Below are 16,442 nucleotides of genomic sequence, written 5' to 3'. Positions count from 1 at the left end.
CGCCGAAAATTCGGCGGCGCGCCGCCGAGCTTGCACAGCGCGCTGACACCGCCGCTGATTCTATCGGCGGCGGCGTCACTAATACGCCGCCGTTTTTTTTTTTGTTTTTTGTCCTCTTTTTTGGTTATCGATATCGACCTCCGGGCTTCAACCGTCATCCCGGCTAATCTGTCTCTTAAAAATAAATACTGTCATCTTGGGCTCGCCATATATATCGGTTCATAGGATGGAGAAGAAGAAATTTTTCTTGAAACAAAAATTCTACCTTCCACTTTAAAATTCTGTTCATTTTTCTTTCGGATTTTTTCGGATGAAAAGAGGTAGATAAAAGAGCATTAGGCAATTCAGCATGTTGTCATAGGCAGCGCAATCGAGCTGTCAAAGTAAAGAACATTGTTGGCACAATGTATTATTTTTTTTTTTTTTTTTTTTTTTTTTTTCCACACCAGGGCAATTCGTATAAAAAGAGCTGTCGTAGAAACTTCAAAAAGGGCTCATTCGATTGGAAATTGGAAGAACTAGTGCCCTTTTTAATAGTCGAAAGTGATTGGAAGGCAGCTAACACCCCTTCCACGCCCACCGTTTCCCCAAACACATCCAATCAAAATTTTAAGATAGCCATTTTTGTTCAGAGTGACTAATTTTCAGAGAGAAAATATGTTTTTTGAGGAGGTTACTCCCCCACAACCCTTAGGGCAACGGTTTTGTAGTTATGCCCTGGAGGTATATAAGAACGATGTTGGCACAATGTATTATTTATTAATTTTTCCTTTAGACCAGGGCACTTCATACCGAAGAAGTTGTCATAGAAACTTCGAAAAGGGCTCATTCAATTAGAGATTAGAGTGGCGTGTGCCCTTTTTAATAGTCGAAAATGATTGGAAGGCAACTAACACCCCTTCCACGCCCACCATTTCCCGAAACACATACAATCAAAATTTTGAGATAGCCATTTTGTTTAACGTAGTTGAAAGTTCTGGAAATTAGGTCTTAGAGGACGACAACCACCCTCACAGCCCTTAGAATAAGGGTTGTAATTCATACCCTGGGGGCATATACGGTGTTTATAGAAAGCGTTGTCGTAGAAACTCTAAAAGGGATCATTAGTTTGCAAATCGAAAAGCCTAGTGCCCTTTTTAATTATCGAAAGTGATTGGAAGGCTTGACATTTTTATAGTAGAGATCGATGTGGGTATAATGTATCATTTTTTTGTTGTTGTTGTTGTTTAGACCAGGGCACTTCATATTAAAAAACTTGTTGAAGGAACTTCAAAAAAGGCTACTTCAATTGAAAACGGAAAGAGCTGATGCTCTTTTTAATATTAGAAACAGATTGGAATGTAACTAATCCCCCAACCCACCCCCACCAACCAATTTCCTTTTTTGGTTAAAAGTAAAATTTTCAATTAGAATTAAAAAAAAATCACAGTGTTTATTCTAATTACCAATAAGGCATCTCAGCAGTATCCCAAGAACGACTGAGGGTATTATGTTCAAACATTCAGGGTTTCTTCTACTCTTAAAATTTGACCAAATCAAAATAGCGTAAGTGTATCCAAGCTATCAAAGAAAATAAACAATTTGTTTTGCGAATGCTATCAAGTTTTCCATTTCAGGTCAACTAGAAGAGGTATGAAACTAAATTAAACACTACTATATGTGTCCATATTTTTATAAGGGTCTATGTTGTTAAATTTTGTTGAAAATTGTTTTCCAGCATACAAATAGCAGGCCAAACTATAAGTTCTTAAAATAACGAAAAAATTTAAAGTATGATTTTCTTTTTCCCTGAAAAAACTATTTGTATATAAAACGAACAGAAATTAATTAAAAAAAACTGTTTCCAAAAAATAAGTTTTTTCAAAGAAAAGTAAAGAACTCCATTAAACCAAAAATGAGCAAAATTCAAATCAAATAATCTACCAAGCGTGAAACTACCACAAATCAGCATCGATAAATAAATGAAACCCAAAACGAACAGAAATTACAATAAACAACCGAGTAAAACTCCAAACGAGCAGAAATTAACATAAGCTGGGCTCAAAACCCCTATGCCTTCCCAAGGCCAGAACATAATTTTTACTTTACTGACAAAAATACAAATGAATATGCATTGTCAGTTTAATATACATATACTGATATTTAGTAATCAAAATGTTAATATTATTTGATTTATTAAAGTTATAAAACTAAAAACATTTATATTTTTTTCAGTGAAGTGAAAATTATGTTCTGGCCTTGGGAAGGCATAAGGGTTTTGAGCCCAACTTTTGTTAATTTCTGCTCGTTTTGAGTTTGACTCAGTTATTTATTGTAATTTTTGTTCGTTTCGGGTTTCATTTATTTATCCTTGATGATTTGTGGTAGTTTCCCGCTTGGTAGATTATCTAGAGCTAGTATAGAAATATATCTATAGAAATGAATTACATTTTTTTTGCACAGTTAGCAGAGCATACTGAAGTTGAAGTAGCCTTAAACTTTGAATTGAAACGTTATAACTTGACCACTTTTTTCAGAAAAGAATTTCGGAGGGTTTTTCCGTGTTGATAAGAAAAGAGGGTAAAGGTGCAGTTTAGTTCCTCCTGTAGTGTAGGGCGCAGGAGCCCTATGGTGAAGGTTCAGGTTCGTTCTCCCTTATAAAACAACTTATTTCAGCAAATACAAAGAAGAAGCCCATTCGCGGCATTCTGTGGGACCCCAAGGTCCAATACTAGTATCAGATCCCGCGAGTGGCCGTTTACGCTCGTCGAGTTCTGGCTGTACCGGCCACATGTGCCCCAGCTAAACGGCTTTTTAGCACGACAGGACTGATAGTGACTGCAAAAAGAACAATGGCTCCAGACAGAGTGAACAAACTCACTTTTGTTACATCAATTGTAACTGAAGTGATGTAACCGCTGATTTAAAATTATTGGTGTTGTTAAGCCATGGTATCTGATTTATATACAGTGTTTTTTCGAAGTCGTTATTTTTTGTTGTTTTTTTTTCACTTCCTTTTCGTATATATTTGATTAACAGGAGATGTTTGAACTTCAAACTTTGAAAGTTATATACACATTAGCCCAAATCATTAACAAGAAGGAAATGACTAAACACGGGATTTTATAGGAACAATGCGATATTAATCATAAACACAACATAGGTTTCCCTGGGTCTAGTGGCTAAAAATGATAATTCTACTTGGTCTGATCGACGGTGAACATAAACACTTTCCGCACGGCCCTACAAATTCCTGTTTTGTCATATTGTTCTTGTATGTTTTTAGCCAACCATTTAAAAATCCTAACTAAAATCGAGGTTGAACGTGCTTGGTGAAGTGAAATTTTTATTATTATTTTTAATCAGAAAAATCGGCGCGCCGCCAAAAAAATATCGGCGTGCTTGGCGGCGCGCCGCCGCCGACACTGAATCACACATTCGCCGCCGTCATTTCGGCGTGGTGCGGATTCGGGGACTACCTGGGGGCATATAAGGTTTTTATAGAAGGCGTTGTCGTAGAAACTTCAAAGAGGCTCATTCGTTTGGAAATTCAATGGGCTAGTGCCCTTTTTAGTAGTCGAAAGTGATTTGACGGCAACTAACCCCCCCCCCCCCGCGCCACATAGAATGAAAATTTTTAGATAGCCATTTTGTTCAGCGTAGTTGATTTCCAGATAGAAAATATGTTTTTGAGGAGGAATCTCCCTCACAACCCTCAGGGCAAGGGTTTTAAGTTATGCCCTGGGGCCATATAAGGTTTTTATAGTAGGTGTTGTCGTAGAAACTTCAAAAAGGGCTCATTCGACTGGAAATTCAAAGGGCTAGTGCCCTTTTTTAATAGTCGAAGTGATTGGAGGGCAACTCAGCCCCCTCCCAAGCCCACCTTTTCCCCAAACACATCCAATAAAAATTTTGAGATAGCCATTTTATTTAAGGTAGTTTTAAGTTCTAGAACTTAGGTCTTTGAGGATGACAACTCCCCCACAGCCCTCAAGGCAAGGGTTGTAAGTTATGCCCTTGGGGCATAAAAGGTTTTGTATAGTCAACGTTGTCGTAGAAACTTCAGAAAGGGCTCATTTGATTTGAAATTTAAATGGCTAGTTCCCTTTTTAATAGTCGAAAGTGATTATAAGGCCACTGACACCCCTTCCACGCCCACCATTTCCCCAAACACATCAAATCAAAATTTTGATATAGCCATTTTGTTCATCGTAGTTGAAAGTTCTGGAAATTCTATGTTTGAGCAGCACACCCCCCCCCCCACAGTCTTCAGGGACAAGGATTATAAGTTATGCCCTGGGGGCATACATGGTTCTTATGGAAGGAATGCTCGTATAAGCTTCAGAGAGGGCTCACTTGATTGGAAATTGAAAGTTCTAGTTCACTTTTTTCAAGTTCTAGTTCATCAAAGAATATTGGAGGGTAACCAGCTGGCCCCCCCCCCCCCAAACCCTTTTTTCCCAAATACATCCAATAAAAATTTTAAGATAGCTATTTTGTCAAAAATAGTCCAAAGATCATAAAACAAAAAATCCGATGTCGACACAACCCCCAGGGCCCGGGGGCAGGCGTTGTAAGTTATGCCCCGGGGGCATAACTGGGTATTTTAGAATGGATGCTCATATAAAATTCAAAGAGGACTCATTTGACTGTAAATTGGAAGTTGTACTTAACTTTTTAAGACTCAAAATAGATCAGAGGGCACCTAGCCCCCCCCCTACACACCCTTTTTTCCGAAAAACCCATCCAATAAGAACTTTGAGATAGCTCTTTTTTAAAATAGTTCAAAGATCATATAACGAAAACTCAGGGGTTAACTCATCCCCCCAGGGCCCGAGGGCAGGTGTTGTAAGTTATGCCCTGGGGGAATATATGGTTCTTATTGAAGGGATGATCGTAAAAAAATTAGAGATGGCTCATTTGATTGGAAATTGAAAGTTCTAGTTCAGTTTTTAGAGTCAAAAGTGATTGGAGGGTAACTAGCCCCCCATGCCCCTTTTTCCCCAAATGCATCCAGTAAAAATTTTAAAATAGCCATTAAGTTAAAAAGTGCTCAAAAGTCATATAAAAAAACTCAGGTGTCGTCACAACCCCCCAGGGCTCGGGGGCAGTCGTTGTAAGTTATGCCCTGGGCATAACTTACAACGTTATGGAATATTGAAAGTTCGAGCTCACTTTTTAATAGTCAAAAGAGATCCCAGGGTAGCTAGCCTCCCCCCCCACGCCTTCTTTTTCAAAACCCATCTGATGAAAATTTTGGATAGACATTTTGTTAAAAATAGTTCAAAGGTCAGATAAGAAAAAATCCGGTGTCAATAAAACCCCCCAGGGCACAGGGGAAGGCGTTCTAAGTCATGCCGTAAGGGCATGTATGGTTTTTATGAAAGTAATGCTTGTATATACTTCATAGAGGGCACATTTGATTAGAAATTGAAAGTTCTAGTTCACTTTTTAAGAGTCAAGAGAGTTAAACTAGCCCCCCCCCCAAGATCTTTTTTCCCCAAGCCCGTTCGCTACAAATTTTGAAATAGCCAGTGTTTTGGAAATTGTTCAAAAATTAGATTACAAAAACTCCCCACCCCCAGCCCGGGGGATAGACGTTGTAAGTGTTGTCCGTGGGGTGTATATGGTTCTTAGGAAAGAGATGCTAGTATAAACTTCAGCAGAGGCTCATGTGATTTGAATTTTAAAGTTTCTTCTACCTGTTTAAGTTTCAAAAGGTATCTAAGAGTGCCTAGCCCCCCCCCCCCACACGCCCTTTTTCCCCTAAGCCAATCCGCGGCAAATTTGAATCCACCCAGTTCATTAAAAATAGTTCAAAGGTTAGATAAGAAAAATTCCTGTGTCAACGGAACCCGCCAGGGCCCGGAGACAGGCGTTATGAGTAATGCTCTAGGGGCATATATAGTTCTTATAGAAGGGATGCTCGTATAAACTTCGGAGAGGGCTCATTTGATTGGAAATTGAAAGTTCTTGTTCACTTTTGAGGAATCAAAAGAGATCGGAGGGCAACTACACCCCCCCCCCCCAGCCTTCTCCTCCTCCACGCCCTAATGCATCAGATAAAAATTTTGAGATAGACATTTTGTTAAAAATAGTTCAAAGTTCTAATAATAAAAACTTCCGGGTCGACACAGCCCCCCAGGGTCCGGGGGCAGACGTTGTAAGTTATGCCCTGGGGGCATATATGGTTGTTATGGAAGGAATGCTCGTATAAACTTACTAGAGGGCTCATTTGATTGGAAATTGAAAGTTGAAATTCATTTTTAATAGTCAAAAGTGATTGGAGGGCAACTGACCCCCAAGCCCTTTTTCCCCAAATACATATGATAAAAAATTTGAGGTAGCCATTTTGTTAAAAATAGTTCAAAGATCATATAACGAAAACTCCTTTACGTATGGTCATTTCGGTAAAAATAGTTCAAAGATAAGATACAAAAAATTTCTGTGTCGACACAACTCCCCCCCCCCAAGAGCCAGGGCAGGCGTTGTAAGTATTGCTTTGGGAGCATATATGGTTCTTATGGAAGGTATGCTCGTATAAACTTCAGAGAGGGTTCATTTGAATGGAAATTGAAAGTTGTAGTTCATTTTCTCAGAGTGAAAGAAATCGGAGGGCAACTAGCCCCTCCCGCCCTCCACACCTTTGGGTGTATCGGATGAATAAACCCATCAAATAAAAATTTCAGGTGACCATTTTATTACAAAATAGTTCAACCATCAAATGTTTAAACTCCAGGGTCGTTACAACCCCCCAGGGCCCAGGGACAGGCGTTGTAAGTTATACTCTGGGGATATATATGATTCTTATAGAAGGGATGCTCGTATAAACTTCAGGGAGCGCTCATTTGATTGAAAATAGAAAGTTGTAGTTCACTTTTAAAGAGTCAAAAGAGACCGAAACTTAATCTAGTCCCCCCACGCCTTTTTTCCACAAACCCATCCGATAAAAATTTCGAGATAGCAATTTTGTTAAAAATAGTTCAAACATCAGATAATAAAAACTCCGAGGTAGACACGAACCCATTTTTTCACTTTGATATTGTTACTTTGATATCAGTTTTGATACTTAGACGAATATTTTATTTTTTTTTTTTTTTTTAAGTTTCATTTTGAAATAAGGAATTTTTAAAAAATTAAAATTTTTTACAATAAAAAACGAACAAAAATTAAATTAAAAAAAATTTCCGAAAATTAAGTTTTTCAAAGAAATGTAAAGGCATTTTTAAACTTAAGCTAATCTTAAACAAATACCTGTTAAAATTCAAAATCAAAACGACCAGAAATGAATATTAAAGAATAAATGAAACCCAAAACGAACAGGAATTAAATAAACAATCATAGCAAAAACACACAAGAAGTAATGATGTAAATGAATTAATAGATCTTAAAGCTAGTAATGCTTAGATTAAGTGTGAAAATCAAGCTTAAGACAAAAAAATATTTTCTATTGAAGTACAAATGAAACTTAAAAAGAACAGAAATTAAATAAACAATCAATGCAAACAAACATCCAATAGATATCAATGTAAATTAATAAATAAATCTTAAAACGAGAGAAACTTAAATTTAATATGCAAATCAAGCTTGAAACGAGCAAAAACCACCACAAACAAGAGTTTGGGTATGACCTCCTTCTCTCGCGGTAAAAGTCTAGAACCTACTGCGTCATTGGCGCTTAACTGAAAACTATATGTGTCTTGAACAGTCTTGGAAAGCATAAACAACATCAAATTGGATATTTGATGTATAATGATATTAATTTATGAAAGATCCATCAGTTCCAGAATTTATTTCACTGCAATTGTATTTTTATTTTCAATGCTTTAAGAACTGGAAAAGAAAATATTTGTATAACAATCCGTTTTAACTTAAGCGCCAATGACGCAGTAGGCTTTTGGTTTTTATTTACAGTTAGGAAAGGAGGCAGTATCCAAGTAGTGAAACTATATTCGTCTTTAATAACTTTAAAAAGAGCTAATAAATTAAACTGAATATTTGATGTATAATGATATTAATTGCTGAAAGCTCTTCAGTTCAAAATGTTAGTATAATTTTAATGTTTATTTTCAATATTAAGCACAAAAGAAAATATTCGTAATAAAATTGGTTTTCAGTAAAGCGCCAATGACGCAGTAGGTTTTAGACTTTTACAGCGAGAGAAGGAGATCATACTCAAACTCTTGTTTGTAGTGATTTTTGTTCTTTTCAAGCTTGATTTGCAAATTCAATTTAAGTTTCACTCGCTTTAAGATTTATTTATTAATTTACAGTAATATCTATTGTATGCTTGTTTGCATTCATTGTTTATTTAATTTCTGTTCGTTTTAAGTTTCATTTGTCCTTCAATCGGAAAATATTTTTTTTTGTCTTAAGCTAGATTTTCATATTCAATCTAAGTATTACCCGTTTTAAGATTTATTTATTCATTTATATCATCACTTGTTGTATGTTTTCACTATGATTGTTTATTTAATTTCTGTTCGTTTTGGGTTTCATATAGTGATTTCTGGTCGTTTTGAGTTTGAATTTTTAAAGGTATTTGTATCTGCTGAGCTTAAGTTTAAAATGGCCTTTACTTTTCTTTGAATAATTTATTTTGCGGAAATTTTTTAAATTAATTTTCGAGAAAGAAGATCGCAAAGAAAAATTACTGCCCCGAAACTAGACGCTATTCTACTTTTAACTGCTTTAGAAATAGAAGCATGGCATAGAGCTAAAGCTGGTCCATAAGGCACACCAAAATATAAAAAAGATTCCAAAAGTTTCCAAAATACGAACAGAAATTTCTGAATTAACGAGATCATTAGCCTTAGGACCAAGAATTAAAAACTGACACTGTTCAGGGCGAAAACGAAGTCCATGCTCACTAAAAACCTTTGCCAAAAAATCTACATTTTGTTGAAGTGACTGAAGTGATCGACTCAAAAGGAGTAAATCATCTGCGTAAGCAATCCACGACAGAACATAACCTTTAACATAAATAAAAGTCAACTGAATTTATCAAATAGCCCCGAAACAGTAATATTGAAAATCCAAGGAGAAATAATGTTTCCTTGCCTCAGCCCCCACTACTTTCGAGAATTGTTTTACGTCAAAATCCAGTCTACAAAAAGCAAATTAGGACTATGCTAGCTTCTTCAAATATCAGCAGGTTAAATAAGCTCGTTGACTTTAAACTTGTTGGCCAACTGGTGACAAAAACCAGGTTTTTCTTACATTTTATAATTTCTGAAACCACAAGTATGCAGCAATTTAGAGTAGACTAAAGAAGGAGAAAACTCACCAAACATTAAATGGTGTTGATAGTTTTTTCTTAATGACACTAGCGCCAGTTCACACTTATATAAGTTTCCCTCCTATTTGGCTTAACCTCACACTTGCTTTTGAGAATTTCTTATGTAGACGATAGCTCAAGTAGAGGCCCCCCTATGTCTCTCCTAGCAAGACTCAAGTGTGGAAACATTGGAGACCTGTCTTATTCAAATTCCACCTTAAATAAGAAAAAAAAAAGGATGGAGGGATACTTTTAAAACTAAAAACATTTGAAAATGGGCCTAAAAGAATATTTCAGTCCAAGGATTGAGCCCCTTTCCCAGTAACATCACGTAATCCCCCACTTCAGTCTTGACAATGTGCAAATAGACTGTAGGACTCGGGCACATCCAGAGAACTTTATTTAGGGAGGGGAGCAACTTTTATTAAAAAGATTGGTAATTATTAAATTTGACAGCTAAAATTACAGAGATTTTATTTTTAAAACTAAAAACATTTGAAAATGGGCCTAAAAGAATATTTCAGTCCAAGCATTGAGCCCCTTTCCCAGTAACATCAAATAATCCCCCACTTAAGTCTTGACAATGTGCAAATAGACTATAGGACTCGGACACATCCAGAGAACTTTATTTAGGGAGGGGGGCAAGTTTTATTAAAAAGATAGGAAAATTATAAAATTGACAGCTAAAATTATAGAGAATTTAGGGGGAGGTTGCAATGCTTCGAATCACCCGGTTTCAGTGTCTCCCGGTTTGTTATCTCCCGGTTCCAGTGATTGAGGATAACTAAATCAAGATGTTCACAAGATTTCAAAGTGAATGATTAATTTCTCATTTGAAGCTGCTTTTGGAAAACAACCAAACCTCGTCATCTAATTATATGTGAGCATTTGATCATTTCAAGGAGTAGCCAACATGATTAGAAACTATGAGAAAATTTTAATGATTGAATGCTGAAACCGGATTAGGAGGAAACTATTTCCAAGACCTTGAGCCGTGATGGCGAAACGGAACAAATGTCTAGTTGATAAGACAAATAAACTAACAATGCCATCGACCAAACTTTGTTGATTGGACTGGATTCAAGGGTGTGTTCGAAAGAAATATATCATTACCATTACTACTACTACTAACAACTCAATGTAGTACCAAGCCACCTGACGCCAGCACAGCTACGCACGCTCCTACTCCGTCTTAATCTTTTCAATGCCCCCCTCTTTGCACTCTCCCAAGAAGTTCCTATTGCTCTTAAATTTTTGGACATCTTTGAACATTCTAATAATTATGTTATTTATTATTTGCATTCCATATCACCAGATATTGATAAATAGTAAAAGTGATACAATTTTTGGTGTTTTAAGGACAGAAATACTAAAATTTTAGCCCCTTTTGCCTATAATGAACATTCGACATGTGGATCTGCATGTACGATGAGGGTAATAAAAATTAACGTAACGAACTGTTAGTAAGGAGCAACCCGGCTCAATAGTAACCGAAACTCTAAAAAACGGAATTTTGATACCAATAGATACATCATAAGAATAAAATTTTTATGCTGATTTCAAATATATTATTTTCATCAAGTTTAATCTTACCCATCAAAAGTTAAGTGCCTGAGAAAATTTGCCTTATTTTCGAAAAAAAGGGGGAAACAACCCCTAAAAGTCGAAGAACTTTAATGAAAATCACATCATCAGATTCAGGGTATCAGAGAACCCTACTATAGAAGTTTCAAGCTCCTCTCTGAAAAAAATGTGACCAGAAGAAAGATCACGGATGCGTGTTTATTTGTTTGTTTGTTTGTTTTTCTTTCCAGGGGTGATCGTACCGATCAAGTAGTTCTAGAATATCGTAAGAGGACTCATTCGAATGGAAATTAAAAGTTCTAGTGCCCTTTTTCAGTGACCAAAAAATTGGAGGGCAACTTGGCCCCCTCCCACGCTCATTTTTCTTTCTCCCGAAGTCACCCAATCAAAATTTTGAGATAGCCATTTTGTTCAGCATAGTCGAAAATTTAATAAATATGTCTTTGAGGATGACTTAATCTGCCACACCTCCCGGGGGGGGGCTGCAAGTTATGAACTTTGCCTATTGTTCACATACAGTTAAGTATTGGTTAATGGGAACTATATAGACGTTTTCAAGAGGGATTTTTTTTCCGGTGGGGGGGGGGGGTCGGAAGAGGGGGTTACGGGGGAGGGTCTCTCCATGGAGGATGTTTAATTGGGGGAACCAACATTTCTATGAAGATGGCGCGGGACTTCCCAGCATTATTTAAAAAACGATCAGAAATTAAATAAAAAAAAACAAGTTTTTTCAACTAAACTTAAAACAAACAGAAATTATTTATATGAGGGGGGTTCGCCCCCTAGTCAATACCTCGCTCTCTATGCTAAAGATTGTTTTAGTACTTTCAAAAGAGCTATCTATTCTAATAAACCGGCCTTTGTGATTCAGGGGTTTGTGATTGAACAAAATTCGAGCTTTAGCGTAAAGAGCGAGGTATTGACTAAAATGTTCAGAATTTAAATTTAAAAAAACAAGTTTTTTAACTGAAAGCAAGGAGCGACATTAAAACTTAAACCGAACAGTAATTATTCCGTATATGAAAGGGACTGTCTCCTCCTCAACTCCTCGCTCTTTACACTAAAGTTTTTTATTGTTTTGAAAAATAGAGTTGTGAGACAGATTCATACTTTAGCGTAAAGAACGAGGCGCTAAGGAGGGAGTAGAAGACTATCTTATACTCCCACGAAAACAACGTGCTGTTACCTACAACTTTTTTACATAGTTTATGCATGTTTTTATGTATGTTCGTTGTCAGTGAGAATGAAAAAACAGGATTTTTCTCACTTTGATGGATGTTTTTTGGGACGGTTATGTGTGTTGGTCAATTTATTTGATGTTTTTCATGGATGTCAACATCAATTTATGTCTGTTTTATGGTTTTTGTCAGTGAGAATGAAAAAACAGGAACTTTCTCCCATTTATGGATGTCAACAGCAATTTATGTCTGTTTTATGGTTTTTGTCAGTTAGAATGAAAAAACAGGAACTTTCTCACATTTATGGATGTCAACAGCAATTTATGTCTGTTTTATGGTTCGTTGTCAGTGAGAATGAAAAAACAGGAACTTTCTCACATTTATGGATGTCAACAGCAATTTATGTCTGTTTTATGGTTTTTGTCAGTGAGAATGAAAAAACAGGAACTTTATCACGTTTATGGATGTCAAAAGCAATTTATGTCTGTTTTATGGTTTTTGTCAGTGATAATGGAAAAACAGGAACTTTCTCAAAATTATGGATGTCAGCATCAATTTATGCTGTTTGGCTAGACTAACCTGAGAAATTGATCTACATAATCAGAGGGGGACTTTTTGGTTCACGAAAGGGGGATTAAGAAACAAACATTGATTCATTGTTGTTTCTATAGCCTAACCTGAGAAATTGATTTACATAATCGGCGAGGGTATTTATTGATTCACGAAGGGGGAATTAAGAAACAAACATGGTTTCTTTGATCTTTAGGCAATCCTAACCTGAAAAATTGATTTACATAATCTGAAGGGGGATTATTGATTCACGAAAGGGGAATTAAGAAACAAACATTATGGCTTCTTTAATCTTAGGTCTGATGTATAAACGTTCTTTAGGTCAGAGAGAAAAATTAATATTCTATTTTTAAATAGTGCTTCATTGATCTTTAGTGTCAGGAATTAGAAATGACATCACTTGTTATCTTGGAATTATTCGGGAGTCTAAAGAGATAGAAATTATATTTTTAAATACGGCTTCACTGAGCTTTAAGTCGGAGAGATAAATTGATATTCTAACGAAACCTTAATATTGTAGCTAGGAACATTTATGAGATGAAGAGATTAACGTAGGAAAGGGTTTCCTAGAAATTTGAAATGTGTCAGTGCAGGGATGCCGAAAAACAAAAGGAACACACAGAAATTACTTTTAGGGGATTATTTGGGCGAAACCGTTTTAAACATTTTAGGGAATTATTTCGGCGAAACAGTTAGAGACATTTTAAAAGATGATTTTAGAAAAGGTTTTAGAAGAGGTTTTGAGTGTGGTCCTTATAGTAAACAAGATAAATTTGAAAAGTGTCTTGAGGTCCTCTACCCCAAACCCAAAGGGCCCCGAAAGCCCTACCCCGACCCAAAGGGCTCCGATCCCCATATCCCCAATCCCGAAGGAACCCCCCGGTTTAAATTCCTTTGGTGTACCCAAGAATTTCCATCATGCAAGTGGTGGATATGCGAGAGTAACATTACCAGAGAAATTAGTAGTCAAAGAGAATGCCAACTTAAAAATAATAGTTGATGAAGAGGGACAAGTTCTAACTAACGGTTCTGTTAGCATCTTAGCCGTTAATAGATCTTATTGGAGTCATTTTGGTGTTACCATTTGAATAAAAGCAAAGGGTTAAAGAAGAAATGCATATAGCTGTATCATCATCATAAATCATATCATGTCAATGTGCCAAAACTGCTATCTATGTAAAAATAATGTGACAATAGACAGTGAAATCGCAGGCAGAATAAAAAGGACATTAGCAGACAATATTATCAATGAATATAAAGATGAATTGACGGAAAATGAAGCGCAAGTGTACTAATAATGTATAATAATGTATTTAACATATTTTTATATTAATATTCTACATGTATTTATTTCATTAAAAATATCTAATATATTATTTTGTTAAGTGTTCATTATTTTTAGGGTATGCTAGAGAGTCAAACGTTCAGAATATATATTAAAAAGGTCAGAAATGTAAGGAAAATAATTTTATAGATAATGATAATACTAGCAGGCTCTATTTTTCTTAGAAGATAGAAAAGTTCCAGTTCTTTTCTGATCTTCAACACGTTATACAATTCCAGTATTACGTCAGAAGATTAGATAAAAATCTGACAATCTTTTTTTAAGTTCGCCAAGACATAAAAAATTTAAATGTCATTGCTAAATTTTTACGTAGAGGATCGAACAAGCTATACTCTGCTAGTGATTATTGTCAATAAACATAAAAAGTTTCACTTTAATTCTAAATTTTCTTATATTCCATTCCGACCTTTCTCAAAGAGTTAAATTTAAAGTTCTATTCCAAATATTTTCCCGGAACAAGAAAAGTTCCAAGACATAAGAAATTTAAAGTTCACTTCTAAATTTTTCCGTAGAAGATAGGAAAAGTTATACTATGATTATGATTATTTTCTGTGAAGATAAAAAGTTTTACTTTAATTGTAAATTCTATTAAATTAAGTTCTGAACATTCTAAAATATATGAAAAGATTTAAATTTATGTTCCAAATATTTCCCTGGGAGACTACAATTTCAATTTCGTTTCTGAATTTTTTCAATGACAATTAAATAAGTTATTGATCCATTCTATTTCCCCAAAATAATAGAAAATTTTCCAATTCAATTCGGATTTTTCTCAAAGAGATAAAGCAATTTTAAATATTGTTACAAATATTTCAGAGAAAATAGATAATATCATTTTCTAATCCGAATTTTACCGAAGAATAAAAGTCTATTCGAACTTAACCCGAGAATATAAATAGTTAACGTTACAGTGATAATGTAATCTCGTTTTAAAAAATTTAAAGTTTAGTTTTAGATTTTTCCTTAGACAATAGGATAATTTGAACTATTATTGCGATTATTATCTATGAAGATAAAAAGTTTCACTTTAATTCTAAATTGTCTTAAATTCAGTTCTGACCTTTCTCAAAGAGATGAAAAAATTTAAAGTTCCGTTCAATATATTTTCTCGGAAGAAGAAAAGTTCAACTTCAATTCTGAATTTTTTCATTGAAAATGAAATGAGTTATTGATCAATTCTATTTCCCCAAAATAATATAAAAATTTTCCACTTCAGTTGAGATTTTTCTCAACGACATGAAAAAATTTTAAATACTATTCCAAATTTTACATAGAAGATAGGAAAGTTCAAGTTCTCTTCTTAATTTTACCAACAAACACAATTCAATTCTAATTTCTGCAGAGAAAATAAAAAGCTTACACTTTAGTTTTAATATAACCAAGACATAAAAAAATTTAAAGTTCTTTTCTGAATGTTTCCATAGAAGATAGGAAAAGCTTTACTATGATAGTCATTATTTTCCATGAAGATAAAAAAGTTTTACTTTAATTCTAAATTTTCTTAAATTCAGTTCAGAATTTTCGAATATAAATGAAACAAAATTTAATTTCTTTTACAAATGTCTTATTTAAACAATTGGTATGTTATGCATTGAGCATAACTGTAGAGGTTCTTTTCTGAACTTTATCATTGTACATATGCAAATTCTAACTTTTACAGATAAAATAAAAAGCTGACACTTCATTGTTAAATTTAAAGTGACATAAAAAATTTAAAATTCAATTCTAAATTTCAACATAAAAGATAGGAAAAGTTATACTATGATTGTGATTATTTTTTATGAAGATAAAATGTTTCAATTTAATTTTAAATTTTATCAAAGAAGTGAAGAAAATTTCAACTTTGATTCTGAATTTTGTCAACGGAAATGAAATAAGTTATTGATCATTTCTATTTTCCCAAAATAATATAAAAATTTTCCACTTCAGTTCAGATTTTTCTCAAACAGATGAAAAAATTTAAAATACTGTTCCAAATTTTTTATTGAAGATAGAAAAGTTCTTGTTCTCTTCTGAATTTTACCAAAGAACATAATTCATTTCTAATCTCTCGAGAAAAAATAAAAAGTTTCATATCTCTTTTAAGTTCACCAAGACATAAAAATTTAAAGATCAATTCTAAGTTTTTCAACTCAAGATAGGAAAGGCTATGCTATGAGTGTGATTATTTTTCATGAAGATAAAAAGTTATACTATCATTCTAAATTTTCTTAAAGTTAATTATGACCTTTCTCAGAGAGATGAAAAAACTTGAAATTCTTTTCCAAATATTTTTATTGAAAAAGAAAATTCCAGCCTCGATTCCGATTTTTCACGTTGAAAATGAAATAAGCTTCTGATCAATTTCATTTTTAAAAAATAAAATAAAGTTTCCCACTTCAAGTTTGATTTTTCTCAAAGCGATAACAACTTTTTAAATATTTATCTAAATTATTCATAGAAAATAGGAAAGGTTTTACTTTGCTTATGGACATTCTTCATGAAGATATATTTCTTTATAGGAGCTCCA

This window comes from Artemia sp. Qi Xiang Cuo, chromosome 13, assembly GCF_049724085.1.
Source record: "Artemia sp. Qi Xiang Cuo chromosome 13, ASM4972408v1, whole genome shotgun sequence".
NCBI lineage: Eukaryota > Metazoa > Arthropoda > Branchiopoda > Anostraca > Artemiidae > Artemia > Artemia sp. Qi Xiang Cuo.
This window is presented reverse-complemented; position numbering follows the sequence as displayed.